The sequence below is a fragment of the Microtus pennsylvanicus genome, chromosome 4 (genome assembly GCF_037038515.1).
Source record: "Microtus pennsylvanicus isolate mMicPen1 chromosome 4, mMicPen1.hap1, whole genome shotgun sequence".
NCBI lineage: Eukaryota > Metazoa > Chordata > Mammalia > Rodentia > Cricetidae > Microtus > Microtus pennsylvanicus.
This window is the reverse complement of record NC_134582.1, coordinates 119,822,392-119,842,656: the sequence shown is the minus strand read 5'-3', so window position 1 is coordinate 119,842,656 and position 20,265 is coordinate 119,822,392.

Below are 20,265 nucleotides of genomic sequence, written 5' to 3'. Positions count from 1 at the left end.
GCAAGGCTGGGCCTGCTGCTTGGTTGGTGGAGGGCTTTTGTAGCAAGCATGAAGTCCTGGCTTCCATCACTGGTCATGCTGATAGCCAGTGTGGTATTACAAGTCTATCATTTCAGTTCTCTAAAAGTAAAGGTTGGAGGAGCAGGAGGTCAAGGCCATCTTCAATTACGTAATAAATTCAATGCCACACAGATGTGTCTACAGCTAATCTGATGCTAGCATTTCCTCAGTTGAGGTTCTTCAAGGTGACTATAGTTTGTACCAAGCTGAGAGAAACTAATCAGTATAGTCCCCCTACTCCAAGATAAAAAAGGCAAAAAGAAAAAGTCTAAAACTTTGTAGCTTGCGAAGATATATGTACATCAGTAATTTGGCCAAAAGTGGTATGCTAATCCTATTAGCATTGTCTCACTTTCTGTGCCATATATAATATTAAAGAAAATTAAACAGTGAGAAGGCTGTTCCTGGTCATGCTAGAGTCTACATAAAATTTGTATAGGTTCTCAAGCTATGGAATACATTTCTAATATACACACCTATCCAAGGCAACCAAGTAACCTCATCTATGCATGTCTTGGATTAAGCCCATAGTAACTTTTTCCCATTATAAAAATACACGGAGCCCCAGAGTCCTCCAAATCACATGAAGGATTAGTATGGATGAAGTAATAGCCTTACATTTGCTGATCTTTGCCCAGTACATTCATCACTTGCCGCCCTCATTAGCCAGCTCAGCCAATACTGTAGAGAAGCCTGATCTAGTGTGTAAAACCCAACTAAGTGAACAAATGACCTGTTAAGGAGACTTGATCGACTCACAGTGCCCTCCCCATCTTTCCACATCCACAGCCTCCCTCTTCCATGGCAGTCTCTCCATCTCTTCTGCTCTAAACCATTTGGGAAAATTTGCTCAGTCGGTACCTACTGAAAGCTTTCCAGCTTGATTGTGTAGGCATTTCATTCCAACAGCCACCAGAAAGCTTCTATGAGAAACTTTACAAAAATGAAAACTTTATAGATACAAGAACCATGCATACTCAGTCCTTACCTATCACAGCCAAGTTTCCCTGCACACAAACTCTTACAAGTCTTCTCTGACTTTCTTTCTTTCTTTCTTTCTTTCTTTCTTTCTTTCTTTCTTTCTTTCTTTCTTTCTTTCTTAAAGATTTCTGTTTTTTACCGCAGCGTAGTACTCTAGTGTGTATATATTCCATACTTTCTTCATCCATTCTTCCATTGAAGGGCCTCTAGGTTGTTTCCAGGTTCTGGCTATTACAAATAATACTGCTATGAACATAGTTGAACAAATGCTTTTGACATGTGATAGAGCATCTCTTGGGTAAATTCCCAAGAGTGGTATTGCTGGGTCCAGGGGTAGGTTGATCCCGAATTTCCTGAGAAACCGAAACACTGACTTCCAAAGTGGTTGCACAAGATTGCATTCCCACCAGCAATGGATGAGGGTACCCCGTCCTCCACAGCCTCTCCAGCAAAGGCTATCATTGGTGTTTTTGACTTTAGCCATTCTGACAGGTGTAAGATGGTATCTCAAAGTTGTTTTGATTTGCATTTCCCTGATTGCTAAGGAAGTTGAGCACGACCTTAAGTATCTTTTGGCCATTTGAAGTTCTTCTGTTGAGAATTCTCTGTTCAGTTCAGTGCCCCATTTTTTAATTGGGTTAATTAGCATTTTAAAGTCTAGTTTCTTGAGTTCTCTATATATTTTGGAGATCAGACCTTTGTCTGTTGCGGGGTTGGTGAAGATCTTCTCCCAGTCAGTAGGTTGCCTTTGTGTCTTAGTGACAGTGTCCTTTGCTTTACAGAAGCTTCTCAGTTTTAGTAGATCCCATTTATTCAATGTTGCCCTTAATGCCTGTGCTTCTGGGGTTATACCTAAGAAGCGATCACCTGTGCCCATCTGTTTTAGGGTATTTCCCACTTTCTCTTCTATCAGGTTCAGTGTTTTCGGGCTGATAATGAGGTCTTTAATCCATTTGGACTTGAGTTTTGTGCACGGTGATAGATATGGGTCTATTTTCATTCTTCTACAGGTTGACATCCAGTTATGCCAGCACCATTTGTTGAAGATGCTTTCTTTCTTCCATTGTATACTTTTAGCTCCTTTATCGAAAATGAGGTGTTCATAGGTTTGTGGGGTAAAATCCGGGTCTTCTATACGATTCCATTGGTCGACTTCTCTGTTTTTATGCCTGTACCACCCTGTTTTCATTACTGTAGCTCTGTAATAGAGTTTGAAGTCAGGGATGGTAATGCCTCCAGAAGATCCTTTATTGTATAGGATTGTTTTGGCTATCCTGGGTTTTTTTGTTTTTCCATATAAAGTTGATTATTGTCCTCTCCAGATCTGTGAAGAATTTTGATGGGATCTTGATGGGGATTGCATTGAATCTATAAATTGCCTTTGGTAGAATTGCCATTTTTACTATGTTGATCCTCCCAATCCAAGAGCAAGGGATGTCCATCCATTTTTTGGTATCCTCATCAATTTCTTTCTTCAATGCCTTAAAGTTCTTGTCCTGCGGTAAAAAACAATGACTTCTCGAATTTTGCATGCAAATGGATGGAAATAGAAAACACTATCCTGAGTGAGGTATCCCAGACCCAAAAAGAAGAACATGGGATGTACTCACTCATAATTGGTTTCTAGCCATAAATAGGGGTCACAGAATCTACAATTGGCGAACCTAAAGAAGCTAAGTAAGAAGATGAACACAAGGAAAAACATATCGTTATCCTCTTGGATAAGGGAAGTAGACAAAATTGCCGGGGAGAAAAGTGGGATCTTGGGGGTGGGGTGGGAAGGGGGTAAAGGGAGATGGGGAGAGAAAAGGTAGAAGGGAAGGAGGGGGGACTTGGGGAAATAGGAGGATCGGGATAAAGGAAGGTTGGATAGGGGAGCACGGAACCACAATTCTTAGTTAAGGGACTCACTTTAGGGTGGGCAGGAGAATTGACCCTAGAGGGGCTCCCAGGTGCCCAAGCTGAGGTCCCCAGTTAGTTCCTTGGGCAGCTGAGGATAGGGAACCTGAAATGACCCCATCCTAGCGCAATACTGACGAATATCTTGCATATCATCTTAGAACTTTCATCTGGCGAGGGATGGAGATAGAGACAGAGACCCACACTGGAGCACTGGACTGAGCTCCCAAGGTCCCAATGAGGAGCAGAAGGAGGGAGAACATGAGCAAAGAAGTCGGGACCACGAGGGGTGCACCCACCCACTGAGACAGTGGAGCTGATCTACTGGGAGCTCACCAAGGCCAGCTGGACTGCTACCAAAAAAGCATGGGATAAAACTGAACTCTCTGATCATGACGAACAATGAGGGCTGATGAGACGCCAAGGACAATGGCACGCAGTTTTGATCCTACGCAATCTGCTGGCTTGGTGGGAGCCTAGCCAGTTTGGATGTTCACCTTCCTAGATATGGACGGAGGGGGGAGGACCTAGGACTTACCACAGGGCAGGGAACCCTGACTGCTCTTTGGACTGGAGAGGGAGGGGGAGAGGAGTGGGGGGAAGGGGAGAGGGGTGGGAGGAGGGGGAGAAGAGTGGGAGGAGGGGGAGAAGAGTGGGAGGAGGGGGAGGGAAAGGGGAGGCTGGGAGGAGGTGGAAATTTGTTTTTTTTTCTTTATTCTTCTTTTATCAATAACAAAAAAAAAAAGATTTCTGTCTCTTTCCCGCCACCGCCACCCATTTCCCTCCCCCTCCCCCAATCAAGTCCCACTCCCTCATCAGCCCAAAGAGCAATCAGGGTTCCCTGCCCTGTGGGAAGCCCAAGGACCACCCACCTCCATCCAGGTCTAGTAAGGTGAACATCCAAACTGCCTAGGCTCTCACAAAACCACCGCACGCTGTAGTGTACACACAAGTACACATGCAGAAATAAACCAAATTGTATTTTTTTAAAAAAAATGGCAATTGTCAACAGGTTTCAACATTGGAGAAGACTTCTGGGAATAGGTGCTTAGGCTGACCAGAGACTGGGATGAGTGGAGAAAACAAGTGATGTGGCAAGGCTGGACTTTTTGGATCCATATCAGTTTAAGGTAATGAGCAAATTAATCTGGCATTAACATGTCCAGGACAAGAATTTCACCCTCCAAAATGAATGGATCAATTTCTAAGGGCAGTAGGTCAGCTTGGGCTTTCAATTTACTGCAGTGTGGAAAGCATATTAAAATAGTTTGAGCAAGAATGCAGTTTATGGTGTTTTAAAGAATGAGTATTTGACTCTAGAATAAAGAATGGTAAAGAATAGGGGACATCGGGATCAGGACATCAACATTCACCGAGGACTGTTGGTACCCATATCATTGTGGGAAAAGATAAGTACACCAAAATCAAACACCCGAAACAATCAGTTCTGAATTGCCACATTCACCACCTGAAAAACTCTGAACTCATTAGCTAAAATAAATATTTTCTTCTTTGATTTTTCCAGGTGTTCTGTCACAAAGATAGAGCTGATGAACACACTGATCTAAATCATAGTGATACACATCCATATCATCCTATGTTAGCAGCAAATCTGCAAAAATCTCGTAAATGTTTTGCTATGCCCCATGGGCTTTAGAGGCTAATGGTCATGCCACTGTTGGTGCTAGAGCATCCTGTAGCATGGGGCAACAATAAGCAATGTTATCATCAGTCAACTGTCATAAAGTGCCTACTCTGTGCCATCTGGTATAAGTCAAGTCACAACTGTCAAGAAGGCAAACCCAGTCTTTAGTCTCATGGAGTGCAAAGACTCAAATAGCCAAATACCCCATACAGACATGCTATTTTGAGCCTTTCATATGGAAATGATTTTCAAACAATAAAAAAAAATCTGAAGGGTGAATGCATAGGACTTTTCCTCCTACATCTGATAGTGCAGAATGGATAGAAAAGATCAGGATCTTACTCACTCATCTAAAATTCTATTCTTATAAGAATAATAGGAAGTGCATTTACCTTTGTGTTTTGAGCTCTTTAGATTTGGCTCTGCTTGAGGATTTGCCTCCACCTTACTAATCTACTTCTCTAAGACCCAGGGTAATTGATGAATTTCTAATAAAGTTAATCTAAAATGCTTCCAACTTCTTTGACAAAGGCAGGAGATGGTCCTAGACTAATTGCAAGAACACTGAGACTTTTATGAGGAACGTAAAGACAATGGAGGACAAGATAGTGAAGATAAATTATCCATAGTTGCACACTACTTACATAAAATACAGGAGAATAAAAACACAGGAAAAATAAAAACAAAGAATAAAAACAAAGGAAGAAGAAGGGAGGGGAGGGGAAGGGAGGAAAGGAGAGGAGAGGAGAGGAGAGGAGAGGAGAGGAGAGGAGAGGAGAGGAGAGGAGAGGAGGAAAGGGAGAGGAGGGTGCTTTTACCTGTGGTTCTGGTTTTCTGACTATTTCTGCTTGATGAAATTCCATGTTGCATCCAACCTGACAGCATGTCCCATGCATTCTCAGTTTGAACTGTTTTGAAGGTATTCACAGGAACAAGTTCTTTTACTGTGACGTTACACAGAGATTTATTTCACAAAAGACAAATAAATGCTCTAAAATATAGTAAGATAATATATCGAATGGATGTTTACATTTAAACATACATGTCCTTTAGATCCAGAATGTTTAGACATTATGGAATTGCCTAGTGCATGGAAAGATTTATGCAGCTTTGAAATAGTTATTTTTCCAAATTGAAATGTCTAGCCATTATTTTGACAACCTGTGTTTTGAATGTCATGTTAGTTCAATTTTAAATTAATTGCCACTTTCTAAAAGGGCATGTTTTTAAAAACAAAAGATAGTTGCTATACATAGGAAAGTAATGCCGTTTGGAACTCTGTTGCCAATGAAAGCCTTAAATATTCAAAACTATTCTTTTGTCACTTTGCCTGAGGAGATCAAAAGGTCATCCAGATAGCTACACAGATGTTGCCCAGATGCTCAAGTAGAGTTTTCATGTATCTCTTCCTTCTCTTCCTAGCTCTGGGTCACGGAGTATTGTCAAAAGAACAATTAATAAATTCATAAACTAAAACTGGTCTAATATCATCTTTTCATCTCCTAACGAGAAAAAGAAGGGACAAAAAAAAATTCCAGACAATGTGAAGACTCAGCTGTTTCGTGTGGTATTTAGAGCATGTCATCTTAGAAAATCAGTCTCTGCATCTGAGTTTTCACAAGCTCAAATCTATTGTACTATTTAAAATTTGAGCACATCTAGAATATATTCTCCAGTTTGAATGTCTAAACACCCTGCATATATTACTTACTCACATCATTTGGAAGAGAGTAAAGACGATTATAGTATTGCCATCCACTGTTATAATTTTTCAAGCATAGTGTAATACAGAGAAATAGTTCTTTTCCTTAAAATAAGAAGAAATTGAAATAGCTACCTAATCTAAAAAATTCATAATTTGAAGAGCTCACATCAAGAAAACTGGAACCATGTAGGACATCTTTTCTATTTCCCACACTTGGAAGAAATAGAAAATAACTGTTTTATCCAAAGTAACATCCTTCCAGGAAGATGTTAATTTTGGCTGTTCTGCCAACCTCGCATCTTTTTATGTTGCTTCCATGTTAATTCCAGCATGTGAATTAATGTTTCATTCTTTTTGGTTATACAATGGCATGATTACTAATGCTTTGTACTCAGCTAGACTAAGTTGCTTTGTTTCCATGTTGTTTCATGGTTCATTTGTTGAGAAAGCATCTCACTTTTTAACCCAGTGTGGAGTTCAAACACAGAATCCTCCTGACTCAGTTTTTTTGTATCTATGGAAGTTTGCTTTGTTACTGAGTATGTGAATTTTACATGCAAATGGATGGAAATAGAAAACACTATCCTGAGTGTGATAACCCAGACCCAAAAAGATGAATATGGTATGTACTCACTCATTTGTGGACTCTAGCCATAAACCAAGATCATTAAGCCTATAGTTCACAAGCCCAGAGAAGCCAAATAACAGGGTGAACCCAAGATCCTCTTGGAAATTGGAAGCAAAGTAGATTACCAGGCAAAAGTTGTGAGCATGGGGGTGGGGGCAGGGGTGTGGGTGATGTTGGAGGAAGGGGAGAGGGGGAGAGGTAAGGGAGAATGGAAAGAGAGCTTGGGGGAATGGGGGGGTGGAGATATAGGAAGGGCGGATATAGGAGCAGGGAAGAAGATACCTACATTGAGGGATCCATTTTAGGTTTGGCAAGAGACTTGGCTCTAGAGGGGATTCCAAGTGTACACGGGGATGTCCCCAGCTAGGTCGTTGGACAGCAGAGGAGAGGGTGCTTGAACTGTCCTTTCCCCACCATCACACTGATGATTATCTCGAATATCACCATAGAATCTTCGTCCGGCGGCGGATGGCGATAGAAACAGAGAACCTCATCAGAGCAACGGACTGAGCTCCCAAGGTCCAGTTGAAAGGCAGAAGGAGGGAGAAGACGAGCAAAAAAGTCAATACCGCGAGGGGTTGGTCCACCAACTGAGGCAGTGTGCCTGTTCTAACGGGAGCTCACCAAATCCAGCTGGACTGGGTCTGAATGAGCATGTGATCAAACCGGACTCTCTGATTGTGGCTGACAATGAGGACTGACTGAGAAGCCATTGATAAAGGCACTGGGACTTGTTTTTAAGGCATGTTCTGGCTTTTTGGGACCCTAGTTTATATGGATGCACAGCTCCCTAGGCCTGGATGTAGGGAGGTGGGGCTTGGACTACCCACAGGGCACGGTTCCCTGCCCTCTCTCAAGCAGGGAGGGAAAGGGGGGAGGAGGTGTGGAGGTGCGGGAGGGGATTGGGAGGAGGGAAGGAAGTGTAAATATATGAATGGTATATATACATATATATATATATGAAATAAAGCAATTGTCTTGGTCAGAAAAAAAAGTACACTGAGACAGAAGCACTTGCCCAGAAAAGGCAGAAACCTCAGAGAATGCATGGCCACCTTGAGGCCAAAGAGCAAGTTTGCAGAAGAAATTAACCTCTGTGACTTCTTCACTGTAGGCTTGTCAACAGCTAAATTGTGATGTAGTGAACATTTTTTGTGAACATTCCAGACTGAGGTGTTTGTCATAGAAGCCTCAATAGCTAAAACAGAAGACCTGTTGTGAGCTGGTACCTACATGACCTCACTGCTTCTGCTGATTCAGACTTCTCATTACTCTAGGTCTGATAAGCAACCTGTAGATTTTTGTGAACCTTGCAAAGCTGTGGGAAAACACCCAGATGTGGAAGGCAAATTTCTTTCTCCAGATGTTGAAGTCTAATTTCTTCCTCCAGAATATAGAAAAACAAGAGGCTCAGAAAGGTCCAAAACAAATGAAAGCTGAGCCAGAAACGGGGTTTAGGGGACACTTGAATAGTCAAGCAAATACTTTTTGCACAAACACACAGTACCTCAAGGAAAAACAGTTCCTCAAAAGACAAAAGGTAGTGCTCTCCTGTAGCCTGGTAGAATAAGGGCCTTAATAGCTGGTCTGCATTCAAAGAGAGAGAACTTGAGCGTCATTTATGAATTAAGACAAAGATCCTTCTTTTTTCTTTTTTAACTTATTTTTTTTGTTTGACAGATTTACAGAATGGATTTTAATTCTCTATTCCACTCTCTCCCCCCTCCCCGTCTTCCACTTGAGTTCCTTTCAACAAGTCCCTACTATGATGGGTCTATTTTTCAGAGACCATCTGAATAATTAGAGTTTTCTGCCTGGGTATGGGTAAGAGGTAATATACTGCAGTAAGAGTGAATTATCAATAACTATACCATCAAAGAAAATAATACTCCCTCCTCCAACAGCAATAACTGCCAATTGTCTTTCAGGAAGAATGGAAGAGATAAATATCTTGGACCGGTGTATTCTATTAATTTATCCTTCTGACTGGACTAAATGAGTTTTTCTGTTCCGGCACTAGCATGACTTCTACTTCTGAAATGTTAGTAATTATCCCTCCACAGTGATAATCAAATGATAAAAGTTCTTATTTGTGCCTCTTTTCCTGAGGAATTGGGACAATTTACTGTTTTTTTTTTTTCAGTGTTTCTGAACTTTCCATGATTCCTCATTTCCTTGAAAACCAGAGGCTCAAGATGATAAGATTGAGCTGGGAAACATTTGTATTTCTTACAATTAAGAGTACTTCTGTATTCAATAACAAATGTTACATATTTCCTTGGAGGATAATGGTTATTTCTGCATGATTTCCGTGAGTTCATGAAATACAAGTGAAACAGTATAAGCTCATCAGCAGATACTAACTTGTTGATGTCCACAAAATGCTGATGATCTGCTACTGCTTTGGGTACTTCCTGCTGATGAATGAAGGGAGACAGAAATAGAAGTTCTTGGCAATTGGCGATGTGTCTGAACACATGCAATCGTTTCCTTCCACTGCAGAAAAGGAAATGTCTAGAGGAGTTGCTGCCGAGAGATAAGGTGTTCAGAGCCTTGGTGGGGGAAGAGGCGGGACCTGAGAAGACGGAAAAGTGAGTAGAAACAACATGACCTAACATTAATAAACCCTGGCAAATCGCTCTCCACCGGGCAATACTCAACAAGATTCCACACAGCTGAGTTGTACCAGACACATGCTCTTGAGTTCACATATCTGCTGTACTATCGTTGCCTTTTCCTTTATTGGCTATTTCAACAGCTCTTTCGATTTGGGTATTGCTGTGGGTCCCCTTTTAGAGCGCGGTGGCCATGAGAGAGACAGATAAATGTCTCCTCCATTACAAACAATTAGCATAGTAAAACAATGCAGTTTTAGGAAATGGCACACTACATTTTAGTTTTCTAAAATTTCAGTTTAAAAATTGAGGCTTGCGCTGTGGTTTGAACTCATAACAAATCTGCTCAATACACGAGTACGTACTTGATATGTGACATGAATGCCCTTAGAAGAGAGGTGAATATTATTCTACTTCATGTTCAAGCTTGATTTCACCAGACTTTTTGGGAACCCTAAATAGAGAGCATCTTTTTTTTGTTGTTGTTTTGTTTTTCCAAATAGTGTGTGTGGCAAATGAAATTACTGAAAACATTGCAGACACATTGTCGGTGAGATACAAACAAAAAAGAAGACGAAACAATCGTAGAGGGAGGTAAATCCATGAGAAACTAAGACTGTGAGCTAAGCTCTTGCTCAAGCTACTCTTGAAGGGTGTCCTACCCCTACACTTACCTTTATGGGAACAGAATTCCATGAATTGCTTAGCAACCTTGTAGGGGTTTAGAGGCATACACACAAATCCTTTAGCAATTTTCTCACCCAAATAGAAGGCTCATTTTTCCTTACTCTGAAAGAAGGCAGGATTTTGATTTCCATATAACCAATAAAATCTGGCAGCAGTAATGTCTGACTTGTTGATTGAGGTCTTAACATTGTAGCCATTTCTATGTTGTTCATTTTTGGATGTCACACTCCAGCAAGACCAGTTTCTATGCATAGGTACAGACAGACAGTTTGTATAGAACCGAGACTTTTCCCAAAAGCCAGCAGTGATTTGCTCACAATGTGAGTGAGCTAGCTGGTCCTCCTTTAGCAAGCCTCCTGGGCCCAAAGTCATAGCTGGAATGCCAGCATGCAACACTCTGCAATGTTCCAACTAAGTTGAAGTACACCTGAGAAAATAACTAGATCAGATTGCAACTAAAAAACACTAAGTATTAGATACCGTTTGTGCAAATATAGGCAATTATTACAAAATTCCAAGTAGGAGGACGTTGACAGTGAGGAATTTAAAAGATAATTAAGGCAGTGTGATTAGGACACTGGCAGGAGACAGACTCGGCCCTGAGGAGATTCTAGCTACTTAGCTTTGAGAACTGGCCACATTCGTGGAGAAAAGATGATTTAAACATGGCAACCTACTCCCATATCTTCAGCCCTAAATAAACAAGTATCACTATGTATTTGGGGAACCTCAGAATTAGCACATAGTAGTGACTTCCTATGTGCCTCAGTTATGAATGGCAGTCACTTGAGGCCCGTCACATGACTGCATATAAAGATTTCACTGGGTTTTAAAATATCATATACAAAGAAGATAATTCAAGTTAAATGGGGCTAATAACATTAGACCCCTTGTCTAATAAGGTTAATGTCCTTGCTAAGGATTCCATAAAATCAATTGTCTTCCACAATATGAGGACACACTGAGAAGGCAGCTTTCTTCTTGCTCAGTACCAAATCAGGTAGTGATTTGGTCTGACACATCCTACCATCCAAAACTGTGAAAACAAATTTCTGCTCTTTAAACTATTCAGCCAGTGGCATTTTGTGATGAGAGACTAAGAATGTAGTATGTTAATCTCAGCCTCCAGAACCCTTGGTAATTTTGAGATTTAAAGGTCTTGTGAAGACCGTGTGCTAAAATCTTGGTCATGGCACTCTTGAGAAGAAGTAGAACCCGTTAGTCAGGGCTGTGTGGAAAGAAGTAAGGTCATCAGGGTGTGATATGCAAGAGATAGTGAGACCCTCACTCCAGCTCTCTCTCTCTTTCTGCTCTCTAGTCACCATGAGATGACTGGCTTTACTCCTCCATATATTATCCACCAGTATGTTCTGCATCTTAACCAATTCAAGATAATGTGATAGTCAGAAGCCATGAGATAGTATGAATCTCTCTCCTTGTGAAGTTGTTGTGCTTTGTATTTTAGTTAATTTATATCAGAGAATTTACCACAGTGAAAGAAAAATGATGTAAAAAGTCACTATTTAAAGAGCTAGATTCTGACTTGATCATAATTCATATGAGCTTTGAAGCCATTATTTCTAAATGATGACATATTGGTCTTGATGATTCTAACTGGCGGTGTGATGCAATCATGGTAGAGTCACTTTGAAGCTGTGCACTATGAAGGATGTGAAGAATTTGGGAGGCCTACATAAAAGAAAAGTGGGCTGTGGAGGCTTTGAGGTTGGGTTTCTGTGATGCAATTGTGGAGTTTTTAAAATCTTATTTTACTCGAGGACAACAGTGGAGAAGCTCTGTGACCATGCTCCTCCCATCCGACATCAGGTCATCTAACTCTGACCCCATGGGTAGGAGACTTTGATAGGCCCAGACTAATTGTTTTATCTTGTTGGGGAAAGTAACCTTGGTAATACAATATTTAAAAGGTTTGATTTTTATTATTTTATTTTTTATCAGATTTTATGTTTTTCCCCCTAGGGTCCTCTTTCAGGTATAGACAGACGGAAGCTTAGATTTTTCCATTGGTGTAAGTTTAGCAAAATAGACCATTATCGTATGTTCAGTCTTAAAAATTGGGTGTCATGATATGTTACCGCAGTATTTGAAGCTTCATTTTGATTGCTATGATAAAATGTACTAGCTATAAGCATTTAGTGGAAAATAGGATTTATGTGATTTACAATTCTAGGTTTTTAGTTCATCATTAAGGGAAATTCAAGCAGGGATTTGAAGCAGGTCATATTATATCTATAATCAAGAAATAAGCTGGATCTGGTGGTTCAAATGCTCAAGATGCAGAGGCATGAGATCCTTATGAGTTAGAGGCTTAGTTGGTCTACATAGCAAGTTCAAGGCCAGCCAGAGCTACACTGTGACACTCCATCTGAAAAAGAGTAAAAAAAGAAGAGTAGATATAAATAAATTCATGCATCCTTGCTTGCCTCTTACTTGCTTGCTTGTTTGCTTTGTTTTCACTTACACTGTTCAGAACTCTCAGCCTAGGCAATAGCGCCACCCACAATGGACTAAGTCTTCCTATATCAGTTAATAATCAAGACTGCCTCCCAAAGACTTCAGTCAAACTTGTTCTGGCTAATTTCTAATATGAGACTCTCTTTCAAGGTTCCTCTAGGTTGTGTCAGGTTAACAGATAAACTAATCAGTATCAAGTAATTATTGAAAAATTACTAACAGGGAGACAAATAAAAAAGGGAGGTAATATATATTTAAAAGATTGATAATAACTGAATGTGGCATCGTGAATTTTGTTTGATATGTCTTATGAAAAAGAAATTTCAACCTTCTTATTTCTGTATGTGATAAATATAGTCCGATTGTTTAAAGGTATTCATTGACTAGAATATGAAAGAAAAGCAAGCAATGTTGAATGAAATGTGAACTATAAAAGATAGGGATTAAAAATAAACCACTTGTTCTCTTATTGCAACTAAGCTATCAAACATGTTTTCAGATTATAACAGAAATAATAATTTATTGAGTCAATGAAATAAATTTTGAACACAAGCCATGGAAAAGCTTTAGAAGTTTTTATCAAAGCTTCTAAAGAAGACGATGGCATCATCTGATACCCTGAGGACACTTTGTAACATCTTGCTGATCTGACACAAAACACTGGCATTGATTAAGTTAGCACAAAACATACACTGCACTAGCGGAAATGGGGCATTTTTAACAAACTGGTTAATGAGGCTCATCAATCAATGCAATTAAATATGAGTAAAATGGGGCTATAAAATTGTGAAAACACATTTAAATTGCACAACCTAGGTGTTTTATGACAGATAATTGATGGCACTTTGCCTGTGGTGTTGTATGTGTGGTACCTGCTTGTATTAGTATGACTATGGGTATGGGTATTTGGGGGTGCATGTGTTTTGAATGTGGATGTCAGAGGTTGGTATAAGGTGTCGTTACTGTATTGCTATCCCAATAAAGTTCCCTACTAATCTCATAGCATCCCTAAATTCATATATTACTGTAGAAGTTAGCAATTAGTAAACTCAGTACCAAGGAAAAGAAGATGGCAGCCTCTCTTCCAGGTTACTTCTGTGTGAGGCCAGATAGCTATCTCTGGATGCTGTACCATCTGTATCTCAATAGAATGCTTTTTATAACTTATTCGATGAGATTTATTTAAATGGTTGAATCCCAAGACAGAGCTTTTAATGGTGGAAAAAAAAAGGATTATTTGCCATAACTGTAACAATAATCTCTGCTTTGATCAAAGTCAATAATTTGATGTGCATGTTAAATAATAAATGGAATAAAATTTTTAAAGGTGAATATTGTGCATTGCTAAAGATCACTTATAGAAGTTACCAACAAGAATGGTAATACTTATTTTTCTACACAGATGTACTTCAAAATTATTCTGTTAGATACATTTAGTCATTTGCCATATGCTTACATAGAAAATTCTTTATTGAATGACTTAATTATTCCCTCCCCATAAAAAATTCAGAGTCCCAAAGTGAGAAAAGCAAAAGGAACAAAGAACTAAAGATGAAAGAGGGGCAGCAGCAGGAAGGTATAGCCCACATAAGTAGGCTTTATCCTTTCATGGAAAAATCGAGATAAAAACAAGAACCAGAGCTGGGTGGTGGTGAAACTAATTCCAGCACTGGAGAGGCAGAGACAGACAGATTTCTGTTAGTTCAAGGCCATCCTGGTCTAAAAGAGCTGGTTCTAGGTCAGGCTCCAAAGATACAGTGAAACCCTGTCTCAAAAAACCAAATATAAACAAACAAACAAAGACCAGAAGGAGAAAGAACAGTATATACAGCGAACCAACAATAAACACACTCTATAAAAAAGGGACCCATATTAGTTGGTTGCACATTTTCTTTTAAGTCATATTTAATGAAATTACCTATTGATGGATTACATTTTAAAAAATAACAGACCATTGAGACTTTTTTCTTTTAACCTGGCAAAATATTGGAGGAGTCCTAGAGATGGCTCAGTAGATGAAGGACTTACTGTGGAAGCATGAAGAACAGAATTGGGATTCATGTAAAATCAGAGAGGTGCTCCTTGGACGTGTACCTGACAACCTAGCTCCTACGAGAGACAGAGGATTTGAGGGGCAGGCTAGTTAGCTAGACTAGCCTAATTCAGGAGTTCCAGATTCTGTCAATAATGTGGAACGTCATCAAGGAAAATACGCCTAACCAAAGTCTGGCCTTCACACACACATACATGCACCCACACACTGAAAAACATACACACACTCCCACACACAATATTGAGAAAGTAGTGCTACTTTGAAAATAAGAGTATCCCAGTAAACCTTATAAGATCACTTTTCTAAAGTATTAAGAAATATTCTTGCTAAAACAATATTATCTATAAGTCCACATTTGTACACATTTACTCGGGTGGCTGTTGTTTAAAGAGTGATTAAAGAGAAAAATCACTCCATCTTACTTTTCTCTGCTAAATGACTAATTATATTTTAATTATGTTATTATTCCCTTGCAATTTCTATGATTTTCTTTTTAGAAACTACATTTCTGTTGAAGCTGATTTTTGTTTAGATTTAGCATGCCCATTCAAATAACATGTTTAAATTTTTCATTAATTATGGATTTTACATATTTTTAAACAGTAAATGTGCAGCATCCTTTTTATTATACACATCCTTTCATTTAATCATAGGATTAATAAAATGCATTCTGAGGTCATTGTGTCATGATCCCATTTTACAACTAAGGAAACTGCAATACCATGAGATTAATATTAACTTTAATAGAACAAACATTACATCATAATCCAAGTGGACTGACCTCAGAGTCAATGTCCCTAAACACTACATCTACTTCCTCTCTGTCCCTTATCAATACATCATTTCCCTCTGGCTCACCTTGCATATCTGATAGCATGGAGAGGTAACTATTTTCTCATATTGAATGAATGGGGGCTTCCAGAGATGGAATCTTGTGTCGAGAAGCTGCCTGTCCTCTTGAAAGACATTTCTAACTTCAATTACTAAATTACTAACTTCAAGAAGATTAAGCTTATTTTTATCTTTTCTAAAAATGAATTAAATCTTCTCTGAGTTCATACACCCAAGGTAGACTAGGGACAGTCTAATATCTGTCATTTGGGTGACCGAGTTGCTCTTTACATATTGGGTATCCATAACAGAAAAATGGAGTCGGGGAAGGCCGTGAAGTCAGCCTTGCTTATGAGTCTTTCTGCTATTCAATTTGAAGCTGCAAGACAGCTTCAAAATAGCCCTTTGGTTGCAAAATCCTTTTTAAGGATAGCATCTTAACAAAAACATTCACACACAGAGAACTTAACTTCCGCTATAACCCAGTATGAATATATTAGGAGTCCTTATTTTCTTAAATAATTGGTTTTATTAGACATATAAAAATAAAATAGATTAAATCACAGTACATAATTGAAGATTATGGTACACGGTACATAAATGTAACCATCTGGACTCAAACTAAGGAGAGTGAAATATGGTTTTTGCTGATATGTTCTGGTCTGAACAGATGCTTCAGAGCCCACATGGAGGATATGAACCTCTTAGAATAACACGTTTGAGGACCAGCACTAGAATTATCAACAACAAATGACTGTTCACTGAATCTAGTGAAATTGCAAATAACGATGGGATTTCAAAGAGTTTTAACAATGGAAACAGTTGTTATCAGTCTCTATAACACGGTTATATCATAGATGACCAATAAATGTGCACAAATGTAGCCACATACACTTACATTAAGCAAAAAGCAAGAGGACAGTGTGTATGTGTGCATATAAATCTATCCCTATGTGTGTTTATATGACATGTGCATGTCTGTGTATGTGTATACCTTTCTTAGTCTGTGAGCAAGTATGTGTGTTTGTGTGTCATGTGTCTGTTTCACTGTGTCTGTCTCTGTGTGTGTAACTCTGTACTTATGTGTGTATGTGTTTATCTCTGTGTGCATATGTAACTGTATATGTTTGTGATTCTGGGGTATGCTCTGACTGCTTATTTGTATGTGTGTGTACATGTCTCTCTATGTGTGTGTGTATGTGTGACTTCATTCTCTGATTGTATTTATGTGTCTGTGTGAGTATGTATCTATTTATCTCTGTGTAGGAACATATGTTGCTATGTGTGTGTGTCTCTCTGTATGAGAGCGCATTGGCAGTTTTAAAATAAAGTCCTGTTACACATGCTAAAGCCTCCCTGTCAATAGCTTTCCACATTCCTTCTCTCAGTTGGAATCTAAGAATAACATTTCCTCTATTTAGGGACATTCCGTTCTTGTCTCGCCCATGAATAGCTAATTGCTCTTGACATTGCCATGTGACTATGACTCCAGCTCTTTCACCCACACAGAGAGCTCTTTCCTGCTCTGAGTGTGACTGGACATCCTGCAGTTAGCTTCTCTTAAGCATTCCTCAGAATTGTTCTAAAGGGAAACTTGGAAGAATGCAGTAAAATAAGAAGAAATCAAAGAAATTGAAGACAAGTCATCACAAATAAAGATTGAAACTTGCTTCACTTAAACTGTCTACTTGGTGCTTTGTTAGACACACTCTGCCTGGAGAAGGAATCAGAAAAGGAGCGAAAACCATCCTGTTGTGAGTGAGAGGCACCATGTTGGCCTGTGACACTGTAGCATGTGTGCAGATTCCATAGGACATGATAATGAAGGAAAGGCTGCAGACTAAAAGTTAGAAAATCTCACTCTAACTGAAATTATAAAAGGATGATTAAAAAAGAGAGAGAGAGATTAAAATACAGGGATTTGAAGAAAAGGAGACTTGGGCACAGTGTTTTCAAGAAAGAGTTCTAGTAAACCAGCTATTCTCATCACTTTGGAGCTGAGTGATTCTCCATACAGAGCCATGACTACAGAGTCAGTCATGTGCCAAGCTGTGTTAGGTACCCACTTCTGGCAGCTTCATATTTGTCTTTAAGTTTACCAGGTTGTAGACTGTGTAATGTGCAACATTCAGGGCAAGGTCTCTAAGGTAAGGTATGATAGGAAGGCCCACAGTCAGGTCAGTTCTCTAGAGAAGCAGGGCCAGAACTCCAAGGGAAGGACACACAGCTGTAGGCAGAGCTTAGCCTGGACTTGCTTGCTTGACCCAGAGCTTCTTATGCAGGCCCTCAGCATAAACGCCAGGCCTAGGCAGCAATACTACCCAGAACCTTTCATTCATCCCCTGATTTCCATTGCTAAATCTAGTGGATGAGTCACCCTCAAGGCTAACATCATATAAGGCTGTATGGATTACCTGGCCCTGAAACCGAGTAGAACCTAACTTATCCTTGTGCTGATCATGAGATACTTGGCCCAAGTATCTGTTCTACATCTACCTGAGTATGTAAAGTTACTGTCTATGAAATCAGCTTGAAATTTCTAATCCCTATCTAATTAAATTGTGACTTTATGACTATAGACTTTTGTGGTGACTGATATTTTCGAAACAAGGTTTGCTTGCATTTTTTTACCTTATGGAGGTCCAAGAAGGAAAAACATCACCAGAAAGCACAGTGTAAATGAAGATAGGTGGTCACCTTCTTCAGAGCCCAGTTCCACAGATGCATCAAGATTGAAAGGTGGTGATAATCAAAAGGGTAAGGTGAACTCTGCCCTCTGTGTGACTGTCAGGCTGGTCTCTTCACATGGCCATTGTCTTCATTAATAAATCAAGAAGTAAGACTGTACCTACATAGTAGGGTCAATATAAAATCTAAGGAAGCTGATGCACATAAACAGATAGAAAAGTGTGTTGTTGGAGAAAAGGTCAAAACAACAACAGCACAAGCAGTTTTTCTCTTCAAAGAGAATGAAGGGTGGTTTATTGTGGACCCAAATGTGAGTAACCGTCACCCAAAAACACAGATTCAGGTTACCTGAAATAAAATTTTCAAATGTGTGACAGTTTCATGAAGTTTTAGAGCAGTGGAAGAATGAAAGCCATAAATCAAAGGATTTTATAAATACTGTGGTGGGTAGATAGGATATAGGAAAACAGAGAAATCTCTTCTAGATTTCCATAACATCTGATGATAATCTTAGCATTTGGGATGGTGGATGTTAAGAGTCTCTTTGTGCATTCTACATTCTAGAAGAGATTTTACCAAATAGTCACAAAGGTGTTAAGTGAAATTCGAAGATGGGCAATAAATAGCTTTAAAGAACGCCCAATATAACATGACTCTATAACTACAAACCTCCAACTATTCACAATTATGGAAGACCTAACCACTCGATAAACCTTGCAGAACCTTTAACACAAATGTCGATCTTTTTCTTTTCCTTGAAAATTCAGGTCACAAATACCTGGCTACTAATTGGTTCACACTTCTATGACTGTATAATTCAGACCTGGAAGATAAATCTCTCTCTCTCTCTCTCTCTCTCTCTCTCTCTCTCTCTCTCTCTCTCTCTCTCTCTCGTGTGTGTGTGTGTGTGTGTGTGTGTGTGTGTGTGTGTGTGTGTGTGTGACAGAGTGAGTGTGAGTGTTCCTGGCATAGAGTTAGGAAACCAGAAGTTTAATTATACCCTAAAGGTAGAGGAAAATGAAATTGAAGCCGTGGACCCTGGGAAAGGGGAGGACAGGGAAGGGAGATGAGTTTCCATTTCCCCTACTCTATTATCTCTTTCCCCATTATTACATCATGAAAAGAGGGTGCCAAGGTTCACCTTAACTGGTGGCAGAGTCCAACCAACCAAGAGTAGTTTCCACACCTTTGTCATGAAGCAGGCAAACCTACTACAAACAAAATGTCATTTCTGGGCAAGAGTCAGGGCCTGATCCCAGTGCCTGAGATAGCTTGTGGCTAACAGATAAAAAACAGAGTGAGGGGTGAACACTAGAAGGGGATGCTTAAACAAAAGAGGAGCTTAAGCCCCCTAAAATTCAAGGGATTCACAGTTTTGGAACCTATTTTCACCAGAAAAATCTATATTGATTGATAGCAAAATTTACTTTTCCTTTGCCTTGAACATGCTCCCAGCCTTCTAACTCGTTTAAAAATGAAGGAAAAGAGGAAGCAGAACCCTACACGATAGCAGATTACATTCTGAGATGCTGAAGAAACACATGGAGAGAGTGGACTTTTTTTTGTCACAGTGTCCAGGTATGTGTGACTTGAACTAGATCCCACTCTAATCCCTTTTTTATCCCCATCTTCTGTAAAGTAGATGGATAAAAGACAGTAGATGCTTCACCCAACAGTAGCATAGCTTTTCTCCATGAGGCAACTGTACTATGTACCAATATTATGCCCTCCCCACTAACTACAAATTTAGTTTTAAAGGACCTTATTTTTAGTATTATTTATAAAAATAGAGAGATGAGGTCAAATATGCCAGCAGAAATAGCCCTAGAAGTGAAATACTCTCGCTATCATCAGAACTAGTAATACATACCTTCGAAAAAAAATACATGTTTAAAAAATGTTCTATTTGATATCCTTGAGCCCTATGAATAATATTAATTGATGTGGAATCTATATAATAAAGTTTACTGACTGTATCAACACAATGACACCGTTAAG